The sequence below is a fragment of the Bison bison genome, unplaced genomic scaffold (assembly GCF_000754665.1).
Source record: "Bison bison bison isolate TAMUID 2011002044 unplaced genomic scaffold, Bison_UMD1.0 scf7180017864525, whole genome shotgun sequence".
Lineage (NCBI taxonomy): Eukaryota > Metazoa > Chordata > Mammalia > Artiodactyla > Bovidae > Bison > Bison bison.
The window spans coordinates 1,841,527-1,848,939 of record NW_011495076.1 but is presented as its reverse complement, the minus strand read 5'-3'; positions in this window follow the sequence as shown (position 1 = coordinate 1,848,939).

The window sequence follows — 7,413 nt, the reverse complement described above, 5'->3', positions numbered from 1 at the left end:
GGCAACCTTAAATCCAAAGATGACTGCTGTACAATGCAATCCAGATGACAAGGAACTGCTCTAGAAGTCAAACCCTGATGCCAAGGGCAGGACTCTGAGTTTTCTTCTGTGCTCATGCCCAGATGAAGCCTTGCTGCAGAATTCAGATTGGGTCCTTTGGACTTCATGAGCATCACCAAAACCTAATATGTGTGAGTCTTGACTGAAAGAGTGTAGCTACATAAATTAGGAAACAATGATAGATAATGAGAAGGCTTTCTTGCCCCTAAGCAGAGTCCCTGTCAGAGAATCAACATTAATTTGAAGTCAAGCAACCTGGTTCAAGGATATGACCAGCAGCAGTGACTTTGGGTGTGTCACTTTATGATTTAGGCTTCAATTTTCCATTTCCTCATCCACAAGATGGGAGAGGCTGAATTTTATTGACCCCGTTGGCCTTTTCAAACATTCCACAATGTCCCGGTCCCTGCTATATAGTAATCCAAGCTAAGGACCTCATAGCCCTCTAAGTAACACGTTTGTATGTGGTGTGGGGTGGGCTGGGATGGGGAGTAATTGCTGGTGGTTCTTTTTTTTTTCAACTTGTGCAGAGTCAGTCATGCATTTTCTAGTATTTACCCTTGACAGAAACAACAGACATATCAGAATAAGAAGCCACCCTTTCCTGTTAAAGGTGTGGTGGGAAATTATGAAAGTTGTAAGTTTCAGTGTGGGACATCTTGATTAATCACAGATGGCTTCTCAGAAGTGCTGGGAATTTCTTGTTTCTCAGTGGCTCTGGTCAAATACAAAGCTAAATGTCGTCAATAGGAAGACTGTAATGCCATGAAAAAGACTGGAATTCAGGAGTCTCTTGGGGTGCTCTATTAGGCACCAGGGGACCTGAGTCTAGTCACTCTGAGTAGAAGAAAGAAATACACAAAATTCTTAGGTGCTTTGGATTCAGGTAGACTTTGAGCCACACAGTGAAAGATCACTGTCCCAAAAAAGTATTTTTTTAAGAATTTTTCAAGTATAGCTATTTATAATAACATCATATTTTTTAATACTTCCTAATTATGTGATCCATTGGGTCATCACAAAAGCCCTATGATGTAGAAAATATTTCCTATCAAATAAAATCTACGAAATGTATTTTACAATGAAATGATGTATATAAAACCACTTACCACACACTTTGAAATGTTAGTTAGGGCTTTCCTGGTGACTCAGACAGTAAAGAATCCACCTTGCAATTCGGGATACCTGGGTTTGACCCCTGGGTTGGGAAGATCCCCTGGAGAAGGAAACAGTTACCCACTCCAGTATTCTGGCCTGGAGAATTCCATGGACAAAGGAGCCTGGCAAGCTACAGTCCATGGGGGTCACAAAGAGTGGGACACAACTAAGCGACTTTCACACACACACAAATGTTACTTATACACTATAACTAGCAGTTATATAAGAAGCATTCAATCATCTTCCAGGAGAATGTACTGTGGCACAAAGGACAAGGGACTGACAAGAAGTCATCCTGTCTAGTAAAGGCCTTCAGAATCCTGCCACGAATGGTAGCTTCTATCCCTAGGTGCCTCCTTAGAAGCACAGAACTTTCTGAGGTATTTTGTTTGCTTGATTTCTTCCAGATACATTGGTTTTAAAGTGTTTTTGGAGTTGCAAAAGAGAAGGGGCTATAAGTGCTGGGAGATGGGGGCATGAGAGAAAGGAAAATAAGAATTTAAACCTATACTCCACCAACATTAGCTGTGTGATTTATAGTAAGTTAAATAACTTCTCTGCGCCTTTGTCCATGAAATTCTACTGTCTCCTCATCTGTAAAGTGGGGAAAATGAGATAATACAGGTAAAGTGCTTAGGATATTGCCAAGCACATATAAGCTCTTGAAATAACCATTATATGCGCCGTTTACTTCATGTCAGATGAAGAAAGTCAATTCAATAGCACCTCTAGGATTTTGGGGAGACTGATGAGGTGAGATCAGTGCTGACTGAAGCTGAGCACAGTCCTTAAGTATTGGGCTCTGTGCCCAGCACATCCCACTTAAGAATATTCACAAACATTCACTCCTTAGAAGGTCACTTTAATAATTAGTCTTGCTTTGTTAATTGATTAGAAACTATTGCCGAGAATACTGGGGTTGCTGAGAGTGCTAATTTTTTAGCAGCCATCTGAAAATAACGGTGACTGATTGTGCTGTTGGGACTTTTACCTTTAAATGGACCACGTCAATAGGGCATTGTGATGGGAATGCAAAGAGGAAACTTCAGACGCTAGAAGACACAGTTGTATGATTCTCTTTCCTGGCATTTCCAGACCTGACATTCAGCCCTAAACCTGACACCCCAACCCCAACATGAATATTCCTTAACATCAGAGGACAGTTGCTTCCTTGTAGGAAGATTAAAAACAAACCTAAAGAATGTGGTTTGTAAAAACACTTTGCTAATAACTAATAACCTATGCTTAAGCAGACCCTACTCTGTGCTCAGCATTCTACACGTGCATGTGTTAGTCAGTCGTGTCCAACTTTTTGCGACCCCACGGACTGTAGCCAGCCAGGCTCCTCTGTCCATGGGATTCTCCAGGTGAGAATACTAGAGTGAGTAGCCATTCCCATCTCCAGAGGATCTTTCCCACCCAGGGATCAAATCTGGGTCTCCTGCATTGCAGGTGGACTCTTTACCATCTGCGCCATCAGGGAAGCCCCATGTATCATCTTATTTAATGTGCCCAACAGTCTAATAAGGAAGGTGGTAGTATTCCATCCATTTTACAGCTAAGGCAAAGAGGCACTAAGAGATGTGAAGTCCCCAAAGTCACACGGAGAGCAAGTGGCAGAGGAGAAATTAGATCCCAGCAAGTCATGAATAAATCCAGCAGGTCTTTAAGTAATCTTTGGACTTCTTTGGTCCCTCTACACTTTTTTTTTTTAAATTAAACAGCGGGGGTGGGGTGGGAAATGCTTTTTTAAAAAAACAGATATAATTCTAGTGTAACAATAGTATTAACACCATTTGTGGTCTGAACCTTCTTAGTTTATCTTAGATGCATCATCTGAGTTTATCTTCAAGAGAACCTTGAGTTAAGTATCTAAGCAGATCCATTTTACAGATGAAAAACTGAGTCTCAAAAAAGTTCAGTGGTTTGCTCGAACGCCAAAGAGCTAGTAAAGGTCGAGTTGGGAGGTAGGAAATAATAGTCTAATAAACTGTCAGCTTGAGAAGAACTGGTTTGAGACAGCGCTAGCCGCCACCAGACCCCGCGGCTCGGCCTTTCTCAAAGCGCCCCAGAAGCGCTGCAGCTGCGTTGGGACAGACGGCGGTCTGGGGACCCAGCCCCCACCCTGCCCTACGCTAATGGGGGTAAAGCTCGGCCGGCGCCATCCTGCAAGCCCAGTCTGATAATAGCCCTGATTAAATGGCGGGGCAGCCAAGGGAAGGCCCCCGCCGCCGCCAGAGCCACCGTCACCGCGCCGACTAGGCAGGGACTGGCAGTGGCGGGGGCTCTAACTTTAATGTCTGCGTCCCGGCCGCATGGACTGCGGCGGTTGGAGCTGAGGGTACTGTCTTGGGCCTCGGGTCCTGGGTTGGAGCCGCGTGTGCGGGAGGGTGGCCCGAGGACCGCTAGCAGAGAAGTGGGTTAGGGTCTGCTTCTCCACCGTTCGGTCGTTCGCAGGGACCCCTACGGCGTCGTTTTAGGAAGCATCTTTAGGAATCTGAATCCACCTCTAGCGTCACCAAGTGATGAAACTTGGTGGAGTTGGGCGTACAGTGCGGTTGTCCCCTTCACTCCGGTCTGTCGTGGTCTCTCCAACGTGGAGGTCTGACCCTATGACAGCCGCAAAGGAGAGGGTGGGTTGGAAGGAGAGAACCAGCAAATCCGCGAGGCGACAGTGAGCCTTGCAAGCCCGAGGGCTCGGTGAGTCTGTGCCTCTCGGTTGCGGAGTGCCGGCTTCCTGCCATCGCATCTGCATTACTGGGGCCGCGGCTTCCAGTGTGCTCAGCCGGCGCCGGGCACTGTGCGAGCCTCTCGCTTCGCGCTAGGGAAACTAAGGCTTAGAGTAGTCCAGATAGCCCAGGGTCATTTGACTAGCCAAGGACAAAGCTGGCTTCGAATCTCCAACGCTAGCAAGTCTTCCTCCCACACTTGCGGGGTACGCAGAGGCCAGTCAAGCTGTGCACGATCCCCAAGGCCGCCCCGCCTCCATCCCCCTCGCCGCCTCCTCGAAACCTGTAGATTAATCGGTAATTAATCCCAGAAAAGAAGAAAATAGTGACAAAGCGCCTGGACTCGGCGGTCTACGTGCGACAACTTAAGACCTTTACTTGGCCCTCCTTCTCCTTTGCGCGCGGGGAGAGTGGACCACGGGCAAGCGAGTTATATCTGCCCACATTTGGAGGATCAACGTTCTCGAGCAGGTGGACCAACAACAAAACAGGCAGATGTTTACGGGTTTCTGGGGCTGCTATTTACAAACAGATGGAGAAAATTCAGCCCTTTCTTCGGAACTGCCTCTGTTTCCAGAACTGGAAACTAGCCAGGTTAGCGACAGCATTCGATGTGGGTTAGAGGTTAAGATTGTGGAGCCGAAAAACTCGGCTCACACAGTCCAAGATCAACTGCTCTTCCCCGTGAAACTACCTATTCGTGTGCCCAGATCAAGTGAGTTACTTTGCGTTCAGCGTTCGGAGCCTCGTTTTCTGCAACTTTAAAATGCACACGATAATGCTACGCGACTGATATTATCAACATTACCTATTTCTTGGAAAGCCTACTGCAGAGACTAACACATAACAGTAGGCAATAGCTCTTTGTAATGCATTGAAAAACTAGCATCCAGGCTTGAAATGTACATAGAACGCCTTCCAATCACGTGAGTTAATGGAAGGAAATGGAGTCCAGAGGCCAACTGTGGACCTCCAAGCCTTTCCAAGGAGGGCATTCAGGACAGAGAGGCCAAGTGTCTGAGCATCCCCAGGGACCTGGCCCCTTCCTAGTGGCAACCTGTGGGTTTCTCTTACACCACAGAAATTGAATGAGACCCAGACACTTTCACAGACCCCAGAGAGAAAGCTGTTTCTTACATTCCTTACAATTCCAATGTGGAAACTGGGGCTCTTGAACACAGTTCTCCATCAGATCTAATCTGTATCCACTACAAATGTGTAAATATGTATTAAACTGAAAAGGGGCCTCACCCAAGTTCAGGAGTTGGCTAATACTAATATCTGTGAAGTCCTTTACCCTCACGAAGACATTAATCTTCACAACACACTTAATGTAGTTTGTTTTTTACACATATGAAAATGGAGGCATTTTCTCCAAACTGGTGTTTCTAATGTTTCTAATGCCAGGCCCTATACCTTCTTCTGCAAGCTTTTTAAATTAAAGTTGTTTAGTCTGCCTTTATGCCCCTACATCTTTCAGTTCAATGTTGAGAAGACTGTAATGTATACCTTTCACATTGATGCTCTTTTATAATCTCCAACTAGGTTTTGAATCCTTGATAGGCAGGAATCATATGCAAATTATCCAACACCATCCCAACCCCTCCATGAGCCAGTGCCTTGTCCAGAAGGAAGGAATGTCCATAACCCAAAATAGGTTGAATCGGCAATGATCGCTGCTCCCTGTTTCCTCAAGTCTTTATCACAAGCTCTATTGTGTGTGTGTGTGTTGTGTGTGGTTTTATGTGCTTATTATTATTGTCTCCCACCAGACTGTGAGTTGCATGAGGCAAAAATATTAGGGTTCTGATCAGTGGTTTATTCATCCAACTAAGCACAGTACCCAGCCCAGGGTAAGTACCAGGTAATATCAGATAAATGAACAAATACTCTGCACTCTTTATCTTTTGTAAGATACATACATCTTTGTTCCCTTACATTAATACATGCTTCAAGTCGTCTAGAACATGCTGACATTTGAGAACAGGCCCCCAAGTCGTTACTGAGTGTATTTTGCCCTCCACAGGGAAGAGACTAAGATGAGCTTCAATCAAATTGCTTCTGGGTACATTTGCAATGGGAGCAGGCTGCAGAGACATTGCAGGACTACTTCCTGCCTGGGTCTTCCCTGCCTTGAGCTCCCAAATCTCTTGTTAAGGACCTGGACAAGTTGTCACCAAACAGCAGGTTCCAGCTCCTGAAAAGCAAAGGCAGAACCTCCTCCAGCAATCACTTAGTTGCTGGAAGGCTGGCTCACCTTCCAAAATGCAGTAACCGCTGTAAGTTTCATTAGTTGATATCTGATATCTGCAAAACTGATGCTGCTTTGCGGGAGGAGAGGTGCTTGCAAGAGAGTTGTGGTTGCTCTTCTATGGAAGTTGCCTCATTTACATTTGAGTTTGTTTTTAAACACCTAAGAAACCACAGCTCAGGAAGCAGGCTCAGTCGTCCTGTCTGGCTACTGCCTTCCCTATCCACGCAAGCCTCATGCCTCCACACTGCCGGACCAGGGCACCTGGCCAAGACCTTCATCCTGAAGCAGGGGACCATCCTCTGCCCGCTTTCCTCCTCCTAGCAGGAGTTCCCATTGAGTCAGTCCCATGTGCGTGATAATAGCCACGGGGGAAGGGATGCTTTGGAGACTAGAGATTTGCGTGGGAACCTCCGCTCTACTGCTTATTATCAGTATAATTTCGATCAAATTCTTAACATCCCTAAGCCGGCTGAGATTATGATGAAGCCTAAAATTTAAGGCTAACAAAAAAATATTTTAATGCAGTAATTTAAAGAATCAAAATTCACGCAAAAATTCATGATGTACGAAATATCTAAGTGTTAAACACACTGGTCAGCAGCCAGGCCTTGAGAGACAGAAGGTGAGGATGTCCCAAAAGGAAGATTAAAAAGGCGGGCGGGAGCAAGTGTGGTGGAAGAGGAGGGAGGGTGGAGAAGGGGTGAAAGAGAACAGATCTGGATTCCTAGCTCAGAAGATCAGAAGAGATCTTTGCTGTTCTTGGGATCACGCTGCGAGTTGTGTACCTAATTCTAGCGCACAAGTTCTTCTCTGGTCAGGAGGAGGCCTGCGGTGCTTAGGTCCTGCAGCCTCGAGCTCCTGGGGGATGTACAAGCATGCGAGTGGTCAAGGGAAGGAGCTGGAGGGTAGCAGCCCTGAGGGAACAGTCTGTGAGGAGACTCTGGGACTCCGCAAGTGATCTCCGCGTTTAGGCTCGGTGGCGCCACGCGACGGGAACACGAGAAGGCCCCGGGAGTGCAAGTTCCAGTAGCCTGGTGGTGGCGCGCACCCACAGTCAAAGGCCTCCTTGAGCCTGAGGAGTGCGCGGGGTTCTGGCCTTCGAAGAATTTTTCCCTTCACTGTCTGAGGGCGTAGGCCCTGCAGATGCGTGCGACCTGCCTTGGGCCCATACGACATCCCTTTCCTCGGTTCCACAGCCGGGCGCCAGGGTGA